At 37.2% G+C, this 20432-nt stretch overlaps 1 protein-coding gene across 1 annotated transcript in view; it reads right to left on the bottom strand.

Annotated features, from left to right (window-relative positions):
* Positions 1-20432, bottom strand: part of LOC145681868 (uncharacterized) — a 197819-nt gene that overhangs the window by 95260 nt on the left and 82127 nt on the right. The window lies entirely within an intron of this gene.

Here is a 20432-nt window from a genome sequence, read left to right as displayed (position 1 = left end):
TAACTACTAACTACTAACCATATCGATGATGTGGAAAAATAATATATGGTAGTACTTCTTCGGCCTTATAGATATTCTATATAGTGCCATCAAAGAATCAAATAAATCAACTGCACCTATGAATTATTGTAAGAATCGTCACATTCCTCATTTAGAACATATTCATCATCTGACCCAGAATCACTCAGCATTTCATCTTCATTTTCGCCATCTGTTGGTCGTGTAGCAATCTTTTGCCTTGCCCTCCGACCGTAAATCATAGCAGGATTCATCTTGATGTAAGAAATGAAAACTGGAGATTTAGTGCCGGATGTTACGAAAACGTTACGTTAAGTGACAATAACATAACAAAATCCAGATTGAAGCAAAAAGTTTCATTCCAACCGTAAAAAAGTTTACAAGCGTATGCGTTTTAGAAAATAGTTCTTCGACGTTATCACTTAATTGACCATCTACTTCTAATCCGACGAAAACAATGTTTCGAACACAGCAACAACAACAGCGACCCCGCCAGTAAAACTTCTCAGATAAACTTCCAATAGATTCCACCCGGGACATCCACCCATAGGAACAACACAGTGAAATGTGACGAAAACGACACTATCGTCTCTTTTCACAGCAACTCCTTTCCTCCGTGAAACGTTACGTTTTCGTTACACCTGACCATATAGGGTTAGACTACCACACCAAAGACCGAGATTTTGTATCAGCTACCAACTGAATAAAAATTTCCTGTTTCCATTATGGGATTATCATAGCTTGAACGTGTGAGTACAACTTGTATATTCAAACCGAATGGGCACATAGCGCATTTCTTTCTTTAAAAGTTCGTATAATATACTACACACTACCAAGTAAACGTTCCTTTCCAACAATCTGGGAACTGCACATATAAGTAGATAGAAAAGGGTAAGGAGGGAATGTAGGCAGAGGCTGCAAGACAGAGTAAAATGTTGGTGAATAAGGACCTTTCAACTTGTGATCGGAAAGCAGGTGAGAGGCCAAAGAAAGACAAGGGAATAGAACTCATACAGTCAGAGCAGACAAGCAGAAAATACGCGAGGACACGTGTATGTGTGTGCATATGTGTATCTGTACATTTCAGGCCCGGATTAAGGGAGAGGCTTAGGGAGTCTGTAGCCCCAGGCCTCCAGGTGAACGGGGATATCCACTCAAATCAAAATCTCAGCTATCTGTCTAAAAACAATCATACAAGATACAATCATCATAAGATATAATATGACAAAAAAAAAAAAAAAACATGAAACATGTTCCCTTTAGTTTCCTATTGTAGTCTCACAGAAATGTATTAGGCGAAGTGAGCAGGGGTCACACGTTTTTTCTAGGCCCGGGCCTCCAAATAGATTAATCCGTCCTGATAAATTTCCTCCTTTATCTTTCTGATCATCTCTTTGCTATTCTATCTCATGGTCTCGCGACCCTTCGGAAGATAACTTTACTTCTCTGTTCTCACTCTATCTCACTCTCCTTTACATGCCTGAATAGATATTCCTTTATGTATGTATGTTTTTCATCGTTTCTCTCCTCCACTCCCGTTTGAACCCCACAACCTTAGTCCTGCGTCTTTTCGACTGAACCTCCAGTTTAACCACTCTCTCCTACATCCTGATATGCGCACAAAACCGAGTTCCGAGCAGCGTGTTTTCCAGTGAGTTGACCTTAGAACGCCACTAGGTAAACATCGTAGTGCGAATTCCAGTCTTGCCAGGTGAGTTTAGCGAAAAAAAAAAGTGGCTGATAAAAAGAAAGGGTGGTAGTAGATATTAATGTTCTATTGTCAATTTATAATATCTTTGAGATAAATTGTAAAACAAAATCTGGCAGGGTGTGGAGAAATCCATATGTAATCATATTTTGCGTTTGTTACGTCATTAAACAATAAACATGTTACGAGCAAAACGTAAACTTATTGTAATATATTGCAACTGTTTGCGAATGTGGTAATTGATACAATGTAAGTGTAGTAATAATACCAAAAGTTTGGCTGTAGTACACAAGGATTGAATATCCAATGTTTTGCGTTTCCTCTCTCGTTTGTTTGCTTACAGATCGCTCCCAGTATATCTTTCCCGTGAAATAGGAGCAACGAAAGTGAATTCTTTCTTACATAATTGTGTATTAAGTAGTTTGTATAAAGGTAACCAAGAAAGATCTGTCGCTTTTTGTGGAGTGTTGTGTTAAATTGGCCCTCACACCGTGAGTTGAATGCGAATGGAGATAAGTCGAAGGTCAATTCTTGGTGTGAGTACATCGAGCATACTACGTGGTTATGGCAGTTGAGTTACACCGTGAACTTGCGTAAGGACAAAGTGAACATGGGACCTCCACAGAGCGTCATAACAGCGTGTATGCTGGCGTCATAAGGGCGTGTACGAGTTCAAACTGGGGTCAAGAGCCGCTGCAGCGAGGTGGAAAATATGCCAGGTCTTTAGTGAGGGTGTCGTGATTAAGCGAGCAGTGCAGCGATGGTTTAACAAATTTAACCCTTGTACGTCCCTCGATTTTTGCATGCATCAAAATGGACCCATTCATTTTTTTATGCTTCAATTTGTAGTTTACACGACATTCGTACATGCAATAGTGTTGTGACTGGTTTCTATCAAACATAACAAAAAATGAGTCAAATCTAGACAAGCATCACTGGTGGGGGATGTCCTCGGCTCCCAATATTTTTCAAAAACATGATATGTTCCCCAGTCTTCCTCAAATATTTAGAAATAATTGTACAATTGTTTTATTACTCACCAAAATTTAACATGTCAGAGATGCCCTTGCATCTAGAACACTAAAATATAACACATACACACACATATATTATATATACAGGGTGACCGCGTGACTATGTTACAAAATTTAAGAGATGATTCCTGACACGGAAACAAGAAAAAAAGTTCAAATAAACTTTTGTCCAACGTACATAATTTCGGAGCTACGAGGTGCCGAAAGCGTGGGAAAATGACATTCAAAGCTCTATAGCTCGACTATGGTGAATGATAGAGCTAATGCGGTATGGTCACGTCAAAGACACCGAAGCTGCTGTATTCAAAAATGCTTAGGTCGAGATCGTGCAATCCGTGCACAAGGGATTCCCCAAAGGAGCGTAGGGATTCCCGGATAATCTGTCAAGAAAGATGGGTCGAAAAGGATACGGATGAATAGCTGTCCCAACTGCTAGCAATAATGCGTCTGTACTAAGTCGATATCTCGCACAAGCACAAAATGGCGAACAATTTTATACGTGCCATGTGTGGTTGCATAAAGCGCACTAAATAATAGTGGGAAAATATGAAAGGAAAATGTGAATAATTTGGTACAAATGGTAAATACATGATAGTACACTGTCCTGTTCATTGTACGTATAGACGCGTTTAATAAAGGGAATAATCATGAAACGTACTAAAATGTGCAAACATCACACTAACATTGTTTTCTTCCATGTAGTTTTGTCATTGAAAGCAAGTAAAACTAAGGGGAAAAACCGGGGGTATAGATGCTTTCTTCCAGGCGGAAATCTTATTTTATTTGATGATACGAGCCGAGGATACTTTTTACGAGAGGGGGATTTTTCCGCCATCCCATGTTAGTGTGACCACTGCCAGAGAACAATAGTAAAATATCCGTTTCTTATCATTAGCCGTAATGTGCGTTACCCGAACATTGAAAAAGAACAAGGAAAAACAATTTATCAGGACGTTTGGTTTAGTCGCTGCTTCCGATATTTTGCAGGACTGATTCCGAGATTTTGTCTAGAATGCTTAACATGTCGTCATATTGTTATCGTTTAGAAGATATTTTGTTTTCACAGACGGTATTATCACCTGAAATACGCCACAGTTTGCAGGTTCGATCACAAGCATTTGTTCTTCCTTCTGTCGTAGAAAACAATCGAAGGTAAGGAAAGTATAAGACAACCCTACTAGAAGGCGTTGTGGACGATGGAAGGTCATTCTTCATGTGGTTTGTTCGTAGCGTACGAGTTCCTTAGTGCAGTTTGTGCTTTGTTTGTTCGAATGTGCAATCAAATGGAGTATTCGATAGCAGAACTTGCGGACATGATATTTGTATACGGTCAAGCAAATGGCAACAGTCGAGAAGCTGATAGGTTATATCGACTGAAGTATCCACAAAGAAGACATCCAGCCCATACTATGTTTGCCAGACTTTTTCAACGCTTACGAGACACGGGGAATTTACAACCTCAATACTACGACCAAGGAAGACGAAGAACCACAAGGACTCCGGACTTTGAAGAACACGTGCTTGTTCGTTTCGCCCAAGACCCAACAGTAACTACCCGGAAAGTAGCACGTGACAGGGGAGTAGCACAAGATACTGTGTGGAAAGTACTACACGAGCAACAGTACCCCTATCATCCGCAGAGGGTTCAGGCCTTACGTCCAACTGACTTTCAACCTCGCGTTCGGTTTTGTGAGTGGTTTCTCCAACGCTCTGTAATTGATCCGCAGTTTGCTTCCTACGTGCTTTTCACCGACGAAGCTTGTTTTACGAAAGACAGGATATTTAATAGTCACAATAGTCATGTAGGGGCAGACGAAAATTCTTATGCAATTGTGGAAAGGGGCCACCAAGACCGATTCGCCATAAATATGTGGGCGGGTATTATCAGTGATCAGATAATAGGTCCATATTTACTACCACCACAATTAACTGCAACACTGTATACGAGATTTTTGCGAGACATACTTCCAGAGTTATTAGAGGATGTCCCTCTCGGTGTTCGTCAACGGATGTGGTTTCAACATGATGGCGCCCCAGCCCACTTTTCAGCTAATGCTCGAGAGTATTTTAATTAAACGTTTTGTGACAGATGGATTGGAAGAGGCGGTCCTTGTGATTAGCCTGCACGTTCCCCAGATTTGACTCTACTTGATTTTTTCTTGTGGGGCCATGTCAAAACACTTGTCTATGAAACGCCTATAGACAACGCAGAAGAACTATTAGCACGAATACTCGCTGCCTGTGATACTATAAGAACAGCTCTTGGGTTGTTACAGCGGATGCGTCAGAACTTACTGCGACGCTGTAACGCCTGTGTTGAAGTAGAGGGACGCCATGTCCATCACCTATTGTAAGATAACTGGGAGATTTGTCTCGTTTACAGGTAATTGATGATGTTCTTGACTGCATTCAATCCTGCTGTAAAATGTTGATTAAAGACATTATTCACATTTTTGTGACTTTTTTTAAGGAAACAACCTCTTTTACATTATGGTTGTTTCGCTCAGTTTTGTTTATTTGTTTTCAATGACAATACATGGAAGAAACACTTTAACAGTGTGATCCTTTTACAACATTTTAATACGTTTCATGACTATTACCTTTTATTAAAAGCATCTGTTCAATGATAGGACGGCGTAATATCATTTATTTACCATTTGTACCTAATTATTCACATTTTCCTTTCATGTTTCCCACTCTTATTTAGTGCGCGTTATGCAACCACACATGGCACGTATAAAATTGTTCGCCATTTTGTGCTTGTGCGAGATATCGACTTAGTACAGACGCATTATTGCTAGCAGTTGGGACAGCTATTCATCCGTATCCTTTTCGACTCATCTTTCTTGACAGATTATCCGGGAACCCTACGCTCCTTTGGGGAATTCCTTGTGCACGAATTGCACGATCTCGACCTAAGCATTTTTGAATACAGCAGCTTCGGTGTCTTTGACGTGACCATACCGCATTAGCTCTATCATTCACCATAGTCGAGCTATAGAGCTTTGAATGTCATTTTCCCACGCTTTCGGCACCTCGTAGCTCCGAAATTATGTACGTTGGACAAAAGTTTATTTGAACTTTCTCCGTATTTTTTTTCTTGTTTCCGTGTTAGGAATCATCCCTTAAATTTTGTAACATAGTCACGCGGTCACCCTGTATATATACTGTATATGTATATAATATGGTTTGACTAACGATGTTCTGCTGCAAGCAGGTTTTATTTAGGTTAGTTTTGGTTAGGATAGGTCATATATTCCTGTTAACTTTTATTGAAAATCTCGGAGTACAAAATCCACGTAAGTGATAACTTCAAAATTGTTTTTACGTTACTTCAAGCATGTGAACATCCATTTTACTACTGTTGACATTCCAAATCTGATTGGAATGTCTTTTACAGATAAATTTGTTACACAAACTACATTTGATTGTACTCTTGTTGTCTGTTCCCTTTCACGTGTGGCATATACCTCTTTTCCTGAGAACATCAGGGCTACTCGTCGTTGAAAGAACACTCTCCTTTTGTGTCTCTCCAGGGAGCGATCGTACGATTTCTTGGGCTGCACTTGTTTCTGTTATTATTATTATTATTGAGCTGAGCGAAGCGAAGTTCTTATACTCGGGTTAGCCGTTTGGTTGTCCGCGAACTCCTCCTAGACCGTTTGGCCGATCTCAACCAAACTTAGCACGCTGATAGAGAATGTCGTGCTGAGTGACAACATAAGTCGAAATCAAAAATCCGATGTACCATCGAGGAATAATCACCGAAAAACGCTTCCTCCTAGACCGTTTGGCCGATCTCAACCAAACTTAGCACGCTGATAAAGTATGTCGTGCTGAGTGAGAACTAGGTCGAAATCAAAAATCTGATGTACCATCGAGGAATAATCACCGAAAAACGCTTCCTGATTACGTAGTTTAAGCTCGCTCAGCTCATTTCATTGCAATCGGGCATATACATTGCATTCCTAGTTATTATTATTATTATTATTATTATTATTATTATTATTATTATTATTACTAGCAGCGTTCACCCCGCTTCGCTGCGGTCACCCCGGAACGCAATAAACTTTGTTACTTAGATAATTTTTACTTTTTCGCTTTCAAGTGATATGATAAAAACCATAGAAGATTGCAGTAAATGTTAACATTATATCGCCTGTCATTTATGTTAACCCGCCCCGCTTCGCTGCGGTCACCCCGGAACGCAATAAACTTTGTTACTTAGATAATTTTTACTTTTTCGCTTTCAAGTGATATGATAAAAACCATAGTAGATTGCAGTAAATGTTAACATTATATCGCCTGTCATTTATGTTAACCCGCCGAGTGACACGGTCATGCGGGTTGCATATAAATACGTTTATTTTTACCTATGATGAACTAACAAAGGATTTGTACGTTATGGACACTTGAATGGTCAATTATCTCAAGACACTGGTAATTAAAAATTAAAGTGATATGATAAAAACCATCTAGGGTCCAAATCCTAATAACCCCCCAAAAATGAAAGAAATTGGTTCAGCCGTATTAGCGTGATGAGGGAACAAAGGATTTGTGCGTTCTCTTTTATATATAAGATTATTATTATTATTATTATTATTATTATTATTATTATTATTATTATTATTATTATTATTATTATTATTATTTATATTTATTATTATTGAATTGTTTTGTGGAGGAATTATCATCAGAAATACATTCAATAATGATTTTTCAGTCACTTAAATGATAATTCCTCCACAAAACAATTCAATAATAATAATAATAATAATAATAATAATAACTAGGAATGCAATGTATATACCCGATTGCAATTAAATGAGCTGAGCGAGCTTAAACTACGTAATCAGGAAGCGTTTTTCGGTGATTATTCCTCGATGGTACATCGGACTTTTTATTTCGACCTAGTTCTCACTTAGCACGACATACTCTATCAGCGTGCTAAGTTTGGTTGAGATCGGCCAAACGGTCTAGGAGGAAGCGTTTTTCGGTGATTATTCCTCGATGGTACATCGGATTTTTGATTTCAACCTATGTTGTCACTCAGCACGACATACTCTATCAACGTGCTAAGTTTGGTTGAGATCGGCCAAACGGTCTAGGAGGAGTTCGCGGACAACCAAACGGCTAACCCGAGTATATGAACTTCGCTTCGCTCAGCTCAATTATTATTATTATTATTATTATTATTATTATTATTATTATTATTATTATTATTATTATTATTATTATTATTATTATAATTATTATTATTATTATTATTGAATTGTTTTGTGGAGGAATTATCATCAGACTTACATTCAATAATGATTTTTCAGTCACTTAAATATTCATTGAACTAATGGGTCTAAATGGACCCGAGGAACTTATGTGTTACTTTTTCTACTGTGACGTAACAGGACGGACTTTTGAATCGAAATTTTTATAAAACACACATTTAGTAAAATAACTAAAAGTCACGAAGTATGATTATCACAGCTCACATGGTGTCCGAGATAATCAAGTTGAAAAATCGTTTTGGGTCAAAATGGACCCGAGGGACGTAAGAAGGTGACGATGATGAGACACTCGAAGACGCAACACGTATCAGAAGACCAACACAGGTACAAAATGAAGATCTTCAGGTAACAATTAAGGCGAAGAGTTTCCAGACATGTTGATAGGAAACACTATTGAATCCGCCATACTCTCTGGGTGTTGCACGGTCCGATTATCACCTGCTCCGTTCCTTGAACAATCACTTTAGAGGACGCCAGTTCAAATCCCTAGTAGAGGTGCAAAATGCACTTGATACCTTCTTCGCTTCATGGCCCACCAAGTGCTACCGCGATGGAGTCCATGGCCTTCCATAATGTTGTCAGAAGTTCATCGATGCTGATCGGAACTATTTTTGATCTTCCATGTGTGTCTTAGGTGGCATATGGATATTCAAAGTTTGTGGGTGAAAAAGCAATAGAACGTTCTTGGTTACCTTTATAGGTAGAGAGAAGCTTATTGTTTATAATAGTTACAATAAGTTTATAATAGTTACAATAATTATCTATGCAGTAATGAACCATACTGAACCTTACGGTTACCCGTAGTTTCCACAATATTAATACAAATTGAAAGATAAGAGAAATATCCTTTTTGTTTAGTGACACGCTTTTCTCATTCTTTTTGTGGTCTCCTATGTTTGTTTGTCGAAGTGATAGCGGAGTAATGCGACTCTTCTTATGGTTTGCTGCAGAAAATCTGTTCATGGTCCGGTCTGAGTCACTTATAACCCATTCATTAGACTGATGAAAATTGAGTCCTTTGTCCGGTTATTTGAGTGTTGCACTTTTTCGTTAAGTCAGATGAGTTTAGGATAAAACCGACTGTTTTTGTTTCTTCTGCGTCATTTGTCTCTATAATTGTTTCATGAATTATTCTTGACTCAATTGCTCTGTTTCTGTTTCTATATTACTTACAGGTAAAGAAGTGGATTCAAGTGTTGTGATTTCAGCTGTGATAAAGAAGTATGAGTCAACTGAATGGAATATGAACAGGCAGGACATTGCAATATTCAATAAGATTATTTCTTCTCTCAGGCCACATAAATGTAGTTGTGCAGGTCAATTTTAATTTCTTACCAAACATAAGCATAAGTAATACGTCGTACTACGTATTCCGCTCCTGACGTAATTTGTTTTGTTCTTGGAACATATGACCGAAAATTTGTTATAAATTTCAGTAACGTGATTTTTGTATATTATCAATTTTTCAAATTAGAAAATTTTACTCTTTGCAAAAACTACTCATGGATAAGATATTGTTTTGATCTCGAAAGCTGTGAATGATAATTTGGTAAACTAACTGGATACTATAGACTATCAACTTTTAGATTTATAAAATAGGCGCATGAGATTTCAGTGCTCTTTTCTCTCGAAAATTACACGTGAGAGGGAACACCTGTGGAAAATATTGTTTGATGCTGATCGTAAAGTTTACTAGCTATTCATTTCAAAGTCCAGTGTAATCATAAATAGAAAATTGATTATTACAATTATTCTCTGTCACATATTACATTCCAGGACAGTTAGAAAACAAAATTAATGAATTTTGTATTACTTATGTATGCAAACAAATCCTTAGGTTAATTAGAAGTAAATGTAACCCTTAATGTAATATGTAAACCTTTCATAAACAGGGTTCCGGATTATGATTTTAATTATGAAAGTAATAAACATTTTGATTTGACTTTTAAGTTTAGCGTCCGTTTCAGTGGCGGATCTATTTGAGACATGGACTTCTAAACATATGAGCTCGACGGGAATCGAACCCATGTCTTGACACTAATCGCTTAGTCAGGAAGAGGCTCAAAGAATGTTTGTATAACGTTTTAAGATTCGAAATCAAGAGTTAGGATTTGCTGTTTATGACTAGGTTATTATATTAATTTCGGAATTCTCATTTCTCTCTTTGTAGAAAACAAATCAACGCTGTTAAATTCCTTTTCAACTTTTCCCCGTTGCAATTTTATTGTAATTATTCCGTTTACTTTTCGTCTTACCATGGCCGAATCGGGTTTTACTGTTGTAAATGAAGTGGCTCGTCACTACAGACATTTTAATATTGAAGGTGATATGCTCGAAGTCCAGTTTAATGCACCACCTGTATGAACCAATATCAACAACTGGATACATAATTGTTTTCAAGCTATGTCCGTATACTTATTGGAAAAAGTGAGAGGAGAAGCTATGGTTGGATTATCAGTGACATCTCTTCGTAACACGAACATACCGTTCTGGACTAGTTTCCATCAAGGCCGTAACCTGACACTGGAGACGATAGACGATTTGAAAAGGTACTTCAGAGCAATGATTCGTTTTTCTTTCACGAACCATTCACAGCCTATTTTCATCGAGGTACTATGGCGGTGGTCTGAAGCAAGGAGTACTACAAAATTAAGAACTATTACAAAGAATGCTAAGGATTTACGAGTAAAGAACCATGATTCAAGATGAATTAGATACATCCTTGTAATTATCATTAGACTGAAGGAATACAAGCATTATGTGTGAATCGTTATAACAAGTATCAACGGCAATCTAAATGTATCGTGAATATAGAAGTAGATCATTTTTGTACCGACACTGGAGTAAACGTAGACCATAGCGCGAGTATTAATGAAATTCTTGAGCTGCGAAGTCACCTTAAAGGTTACAAAATTATCGTTTACACCTGCTTCTCCGGGCCAGATATCATGCACGAAGGACAATGATTGAAATCGCACTCCCACAAATTTGATTTGTTTAGCTGAACGTTTTGACTGCTTGCTTCGCCTCCAATTTCTATAGCAAAGCGTACCATAAAAGTCTAATGAACGTAACAGACATGTACAAATTTCCTTGTAATATGTCCTAAGTGCTTACAAAGACCTCCATGCACACAACATTCAAACTTTCATGTTATGCAGTACTCGTCAATTTGATGGAGAACTATGTTTCAACAATCACCTGAATATATTATCACAAAGTAGAATCAAATTCAAGATTTTCTCTTGTAGTTGCGAACGTCCGAACATCAATAGGATCATGTGTCTTGCATACAATGAAAAAGGTTATGATGGACATTTTATACTACAGGCCATAGTGGAACAGCTTCAATGGAAATTTTCTGTTATTTTAAATGGAACAAAAATATTAAGTTTGACATTAAATAGTCTGACATTTATTGAGTCCTTCAAATTTCTACCTATGGATCTAAGTAAATTGTCGAAAGCGTTTAATTTACATGCAACCACGGGCTACTTCTCGCGTTTCTTTAAAATCATAGAAAATCAAACCTATATTTGACCAGTTCCTGAAACGAAGTATTAAGTTGGAAATGAAGTGTCCATCGAAGACAGGAGCAAGTTAATGCTATGGTACAATACACATCTTAACGACATCTGTTATTTTCAGGAGGAAACTAAAAAATATTGCGTTCAAAATGTCAATGTACTTTGAGATGAAATGAAATCTTTAAGTTTTACGTCCCATGGTTATGCCGGTTAGACTAAAGGAGACGGTGATTATGAGAGATGAGTGAAATGGTGGAACGAAGAAAGTTAAGGAAAACGGGAGAACCCACGAGCATGGTGTTTGTCCACCACAAAGACCACATGGCGCGAGCTGGGATCAAACCAGGGACTCCAAACACCGGAGGTGAACGCCCTACCACTGAGCCACCGCGACCTCCTCAATGTGCTTTGACAAGCATGTTTCCTTTAGGGCGACATTGGAAACAAGAAGAAAAGTAAATCCGTTCTTGAAGAGCATAACTCTTGCAAGTGCTTGTAACCGTCAAATTTCTCAAGCCCAACATTTTTGAAATTATACTGGCAAATGGTTATTGATTTTAGGAGTACATAATCGATTGCCGCAATTCGATGGATGGCCTACATTGAGAAGACGAAGGGCAAGGAAATCCCATATGCAGCTCGACAGAACTAGGTGTTTGTTGAAGGATTCCAAATTGATAGGTACTACTGAGATTCCGAGATGTAACAAGGGCACATCAATGAATTTTTAGGCTGTCAGTTCCACGGTAGCAAGATTTGTAACATTACAGGATCTGATTAACTTATCTACGGGAATCGTGAAGACACGATAGATATGAGCACACACAACGAACAATTGCAACACTGCATGTATTAGGATACATTGTTTATGAAACAAGGGAGTGGGAACTTGAACAAATCTTGAATAAGGATCCAGCAATTGTGATGTACCTTAAGGAAAACCCATGCATAAATCGCACACCGTTACACCTCAGAGATAGCGTTTTTGGGGCCACTACCTATTGTGCGAAAACCCATAATAAATCGACGAAATGAAAGGAAAAATAAAATATTTAGATATTGCTACTTTGTACCCTTATATCAACAAGTGTGGTAAATGTCTTATTTCTCACTCTAGAATTTACCCTAAAGGAATGAGAACACGGCACCTACAAATCAACCTAAACGATCTGATAAAAACGACGATCATCCCATCCTACAACATCTATCATGCCGTCCTCCCATACCAATGTAATAAGAACCTACTGATTCCAGTATGTGACACTTGTGCTGAAGAAATGAATCCGGCACCTACAACAACGTGCAAGCACAACGATCATGAAAGATGCGTCATACGAAAATCGGTGTCGTACGAGTTACAAAATGCTATAGCGCTGGGTTATCAAATTGTGGAATATTTGACATTTGGAACTATGACATTGAGCGATATAATCCAATCACTAGAAAAACTGCCTGTTCGCCGAATACCTTAATACTTTTCTCAACTCAAAAATGGAAGTTTCCGGATGGCCAGAAAGAAGATAAAAAGTTTATACAAGCCATTCTTGAGCGTGAAGCCATAGCTTTGGATCTCGACAAAATTGAAACCAATCCTGCTCGACGAAGTTTGTCAAAGCTCTGTTTGAATTCCTTATGGGGTAAGCTAACGAAACCTTCCAAGTTTAGTTCACCAGTATTATTGATAAACCAAAAGAATTCTATGAGAAACAAACATCCCCCGGTATTAAAGTTCATAATATCATTCCAATAAATGATATTACGTTCTATACATTCTGGGAATATGCTGAACATATACCTGTTCAGAATCGGAATACCCATCTTGTTCTCGGAGCGTTTACATCGTGTAAGGAACGACTGAAACAGTACAAGTACCTGGAAATGTTGCAGGAACGTGTGTTGTACTTTGACACGGATTCTGTAATATTGACAGAAAAGCCAGATCAAACATTGAACCTGCAACCGATTTAAGATCTATATCGGATGTGATGTTACTTTACAGTGAAAGGGCCTACATGAAAACATATGCTAGTGGTAAACCAATCACGATTCCACACAAAGTATGTCACACGAAAGACCATAGCATCATTACCAGGAAAGCAGAAAAATCAACACCATTATGTATACAAAGCGGCGCTTCATATACATAAAGATACCGAATCTTATGATACGGTTCCTCATTGTTACGCAAAAAAAAAAAAAAAAAAAAAAACTAGAGCACGAAGAAGAAGATGAAAACAGCAAATATCCGGTGAGACCACATTCTTTGTAGAATAATCATATTTTCCTTTCCGTCTGTCCGTTTTCATAAGACAACATGGGAAAATGTATGCAGTCATCTCGCTCATCATTGGAAGTACGTTCAAAGTAAGGATGTAACAAGAACTGACCAGAGAACGACGGCAAGGATTCAATCGCATCTCTCTTCTATTCGTAATTTCAGCATTTTATTTATTTCTTTTATGTGATAAGATCAATGACAATTTAATTTTTCATTCAGGAAAACAAAATTGTGATCAATATGTAAAATAATATTTTATTTTTCTCTTTCTTACAGGGCAAGTCTACAAGACTAAATTACCATACTCCAGCTCCCTCGTTTCTCAAGATTTCATGCGTGCCATCTTTACAAATATACATATGGTACATAAAACAAATATTGTATGAGAAAGCAAATCCTATAAAGCAATACGCAGTTTCCACAGAACAACGACAAGAATTTCATCACATCTCTGTTCTATACTTAAGTTTTCATCATTCTATTTATCTCTTTCTTGTAATAAGATCAATTACAACTTTTTATTTGTTTCAAGAAAACAAACTCGTGATGAAGATGTAGAGTAAAAAATTGCTTTTTTTTCTTAGAGGGTGCCTCTGGAAGACTTAAAGATCATACGTCCAGCTCTCTCGTTCTTCAAGATTTCACACTTAGCCTCTTATCAAATATACATATTATATAAGAAAAGCAATATTTTTCGTTAAATATAGAGGTAACCAAGAATGTTCTGTCACTCTTTCACCATCACCTTCCAACATTGATATGTCACCTAAGGTGTACCTGGAAGATCAAAACTAGTCCCCATCAGATATCGATGACCTACTGTCAACGTTCTTGAAGACCATAGATTCCATTGTGGTATTACTTGGTGGATCGTGAAGCGAAGAAAGTATCACGTGCATTTAGCATCTCTATTACCAATTTGAACTGACGCCCTCTAATGTGATTGTCCAAGGAATGGAACAGGCGATAATCGCACGGTGCAATGTCTGGGGAGTATGGCATATGCATAGTCTTTTCCATCCAAGAAGCAGAATGGGTCCTGGGTCCTCCTAACCACGTGCAGCTTAGCTTAGTCCTGTAACAGGAAGACCCCCTTTGCGATCCAGGATGTACGACGCCGCCAGCAGCCCACCAAACACACAGGACTGTCTTCTTCTAGTGCAGTGCTGGCTTCGGCTTTTTTGGAACCTGTTCGTGGGATGCTAACCAATGATGGCGGCGCCGTGAACCTTTGCACAAGGCCCAACTCCCATTACATGTCAACATCCTGTCCAGAAATAGCTCCTTCCTCAGACGTGACAGCAAAGAAACATAGGTGTCTGTTCGTGTTGTCTTCTGGATCGGAATCAAATCATGTGAAACCCATCGACCCTACTTATAGTGCTTCCAAAGATGATGGAGGTGCTACCGAATGGTTTCTCGACTCACACTGAATTGTAGTCCCAGTTCCTCACATGTCTGGCCACTGCTAATCTCATTTGCTACTTGAAGATCTTCATTTTGTACAAGAGTTGGTCTTCCGACACGCGTTGTGTCTTCGAGTATTTCGTCACCGTCCTCAAACTTTCTAAATCACCGCTGCACCTTCACGGAACGCCTGGCATGTCTTCTGCGCCGCTGCAGCGGCATTTGACTCCAATTTGAACTCGTACAGCATACACGCCCTTATGACACTCTGTGGAGGTCCCATGTTCACTCGTACTCAAGTTCACGCTGTAACTGCACTGCCATAACCAGGTAGTATGTAGGATATACCCACACCAACAATTGACTTTCGCCTTGTCTCCATTCGCATTCAACTCATGGTTCGAAGGCTGATTGAACATGTACCTCAACAAATAGACACATCTAGTTGAAAAAATCAATATATTCTATTATTTCTTGAAATGGTTTTTCCCGTACGCTTACTGATTATTCTTTCTTTTCAAATAATTTTAGTTTGAAAACTCTTGTTCGAAAATTGTGGTTTCCAAGTTTTCAGTTTGAAGTTTATTTGATTTGAGACTATTTAGTTCGAGAATTTTAAGTTTTAAAATCTGGGTTTGAAAATTCTCAGTTTGGAAACTTTTAGTTTGAAAATCGTTAGTTTGGATATTATGACTTAAAAATTTTCATTTCAAAACTTTTGATTTGAGAATTTTAGTTCGGAAATTTGTAGTTCGAAAATATTATTTTTTTTTCAAAATTTGTTTTGAAAATTTTTAGTTTTGAATTTTAGAATGGAAAACGTTTTAGTTTGAAACACTCTTGCACTCACTGAGAAAAAGGAGTATAGAAAAGAATCGAAATAGTTTAAATAAAGATATGGCAAAACTGTTTAAATAAAGATATGGCAAAACTAACTACTGAATTGAAATAAACAACTTAACGCAGAGCGTTTTAAAAAAATCGCTCGAACAGATAACAATGTTTCGTATTAAATATCAGATCATTGTTGTCTCGTTGAATTAGTATGATTAGTCATTGGTACAATAAACCAATCAGATTTGAACAAAGAGTCAATATGACATTATTTTTTAGTTTAATCACACACGAACGGAAATGATATGAACTGTTGTGATTATTAAGAGGTACTAACCGAGCCCGGTGTCACCATCTCCCCTTCCCCGCTTTACCATTTCCTAAAGAATGAATATATCCTTTGAAGGGGGAACATTACACACTATATTTTCTTCTTTTGACAATTAGGCACCATGGTTCTGGTCCTGTAAAACTCACCAATCAAAACTGAACATTCACCCTTTGATCTCAAAAGTTAAGTATCACTCTCTAAAGTTAGGTTACTTTTTGGAAAGTTTGTATTTATCCATGGTAAGGAAATGGATCACATACCGAAATTTGAGAGGAATTAACATTGAACAATCATCCTGGATCTGCCAAAAAATTAAGCCTGGCCTTTGAACCCTAAAATTAGGTACCCCTTCCGAAATTTTAGAAGGTTTGTTCATGTACCTTTGTCCCATGATGTGTCTATGCGCACCCATAAACCGTCATCAGAGATCAATAACCTTCTACTTTTTTCAATGTTATACTTATGGAAGGGAATGAGATAAATCCTCAAATCTTACTAGGAAAATACGTATCTATACTATCATACCATGGCGATTTCCAAAATTTAATGGGGATGGTCCTAAGTACACGTTCCAACATTTAGGGATTAAGCCAAGGTACCCATAACTTATAATATGAAATGGACCCCTGCCTCCCAAAATCTAAGGGTAAGCCAAGGTACCCATATATTGCAAAACGGTATGGACTCCTGTACACACGCATATAACCATATAAGGTAATAAGTTTTAATGAAGGTTGAAGTAGAAAAACTTCCGAAATGTACAGTTTTAGCAATAAAACTGAATGAGATGAAGCACCCGTGTTTTCAATGGGTCCTAGGAAACATTTACCAATTACTGTTTTCTTGAAACATTTCAAATTTAAGAGGTGGTTCTAAGTACTCCTCCCAAAATTTAAGAGGGGCATTAATGAATTGTATATACAAACCCATATGATCATATAAGATAATGAGAACTCATCAATTTATATTTTTGGCAATTTTATACCCATGAAAGGAAATGAAATAAGCCTAAGGTGGGTCAAAGTACCTAGGTGGTTCTATACACCCCTGGGCACAGACCAACCTGTCAAAAGATGACCTTGACCTTTGACCTCCAAAGTTTCAAATCAATAGCTCAATATTTAGAGGTTGCGCAATCGACTTGAAGTCAAGAAAATTAGTGCTTTCTTGTCGCTGTATTGACAATGCGATACACTCTGGTTTTGTGCATTTTTTCCTCTGTAGGAGATGTTATTCCAACAATGATCAAGAAAGGCTGTCTTATCATGTTATATTGGTATAGCATTTCCTTTGCTACGTCCATTGTATTTTGAATTTATCATGTCATTAGAAACAATGTAAACGTTACACATTTTAAACAATATTCACTGCAATGACGAATTTTTTCCTATCTACGTTACAAATTCAGCAAAAATAACTTGGTTTCGTCTGAATTGATAAGTTGCAGTCGGGCACTTTATTTCTTTTCCGGTGGCGGAACTCGTATTTCATTTGCTTGACCCTTATACGTATAACATGGGTCTGAGAGACCCAGTCTCTTGAAGGAAGTGCACTAATTTGGTCATTTTTCAGATTTGAATGCTAAATGTCTCTGAAATCTTTCAAAATATATTCAGGACTAGCATCATACAAAAGATGTACTTAGAAATAATACATATATTGTAGTCATTTATACCCCGTTATTACGTACTATGGGTCTCAGAGGCCTGCTAAAACTTTTACCCTAGTTTGTCTAGCATCTATCACGAAAATGTTGTGTTTTTCCTTTCTTAAATTATACTTAAGTACTTTCCTGCTTTACAAGTGAATGATGTCTTAGAAGGGGAAGCTCCTGTGGTTATGGTGCACCGGTGTTACTGTCTGGAGGATAGTTCAATAAGAAATTACCATATTTTATGTACATTATTTTCTGTCATTTTCAGTTACATATATCAAAAGGTTAGCAGTTGAAAATAAAATTACTTGGATGGATGTAAGTATGAAAGAACTCAAAGGTTTCATTGAAATATTAATACTAGCGGGAGTTGAAAATAACAGAGACACTTCAGTCCGTGAGTTATCTTGTTCTTCAGATAGTAATCTACACTATCGAGCATGCATATCTGTGAATCAACTTGAAACAATAAGACTGGTTTACAGTTTGACGATAAAAGTACCAGGAACGAAAGGGTAAAAACAGATCGATACGTTAGACACTTTTCTTAAATAAATGTAGAACAAAATACGTTCCGAGTGAATGCATGACTCTAGACGAACAGCTTATTTCTTGTAGAGGACGATGCCAATTCGTTCAATACGAGCCAACTAAACCAGCCAGGTGTGGACTTAAATATTTGGTTGTGTGATACGAAAAATAGCTATGCATTGGACAGAATAATATACACGGGAAGAGAGGCAAATAACTCTGTAGCAAAAGATTTGGCCGAAAAACGTAGTTCTTGAGTTAGTAAAACGCATCGATAACTCAGGAAGAAATGTTACTTTTAATAATTATTTTCCGTTAGTTTCTTTAGCAAAGGAACTTCTTGCGAGAAAGTTGACATTTGTTGGAATTATAAAACAAAATAAGAAAGAAGTTTCACCAATCATGAAAACAAATAAGGAACGTAAAGACCAGTCGTCTGAATTTGGCTTTTGTGAAAATAAGACAATGGTAAGTTATGTCCCCAAACGACACAAAAGCGTAGTTCCTTTCACCACAACACTTAGAGACAAAAATATTATTCTAGAAATTTAAAACAAAACCGGACCTAATCATATATTACAATAAAACAAAAGGAGCAGTAGATTGTATGCATCAGATAACAAGAAACTACATCACAAAACAAAAATCAAAAAGATGGCCATGTATTTTATTGTTCAACATACTAGACGTAGCATGTGTAAACGCTTTTTTTGTGTATGAGTCACGTGTGAATTTCTTTTCCAAGAATTCGTTCAAGAGAAGAATTTTCCTTATAAAGGTGGCAAAAGGACTCATCCTACATGTAAGAAGGAAATAGAAATACCCATCTTCCGAAAACAATAAGAACTGCACTGCAATTCTAAGGATAAATTCCCCTTAATACAGACGCAAACCAAAACGAAAGAGATGCTATAAGTGTCCAGCAAGTAGAGAGAGAAAAAGTAAAATGGTCTGCGAGCAAACTGTATATGGTGAGCACAATGTAATTATGTACAGTGAATACAAGCACTAATAGCTTAGCTTCAAAAGGAGATATTTACTGGAGATGTGTCACTAAGAAAATTAAACAAGTTTTATTATATAAGTTGAATGTAAAAGAACCGCAAAGTTTACTGTGGACGGTAATGAGTATTTTAACGCAAAAATATTCCGTATTATAGTTATTAGAAAACTTTCAACCAAATTTGTTATATACTAATACAACTATATATTATGTTAATATAATATACTGCTATATACTAATACAGTTTGCAATATATATATATATATATATATATATATATATATATATATATATATATATATATGTGTGTGTGTGTGTGTGTGTGTGTGTGTGTGTGTTTGTGGCAAGAAACAAAAAACAGTCATTTGATTTTTAGCTATGTTAACTTTGGTTGTAGCTCTGCAATATAATAAAGATTATAGGATAAACGCATATTTTTCATTGTTCGAAATGTGGGCCTAAGAGACCAATGTTAGCATTTGTGTAGGAAAAATTGACCATGCGTTAGGGGGTTAACGATTATAATCCAGGAACACAGTAGTCGATGAAACATAATGTGGCAGTAAGCTGATAACACCAAATTGTAGCGATTGATTATTCCCGTTTATTTAGCAGAACAAAAGCAAGAAGTGTACTGTGCACTGTTGACTTGGAATGTGGTGTTATAGTGAGTTTGGGATAAAGTTGATATCCTTCGTTACTCTCATGATACATTAGACTCTGTTTACTAGGATCAGATAAGGAAACTCTGACCGGAATTAAGCTACCTTCTAATACCGATGTTTTACGTGTATTTTTTCACAATCATCTAACCTTTAAAAC

This window comes from Thermobia domestica, chromosome 3 (genome assembly GCF_964235325.1).
Source record: "Thermobia domestica chromosome 3, izTheDome1.hap1.1, whole genome shotgun sequence".
NCBI lineage: Eukaryota > Metazoa > Arthropoda > Insecta > Zygentoma > Lepismatidae > Thermobia > Thermobia domestica.
This window is presented reverse-complemented; position numbering and strand designations above follow the sequence as displayed.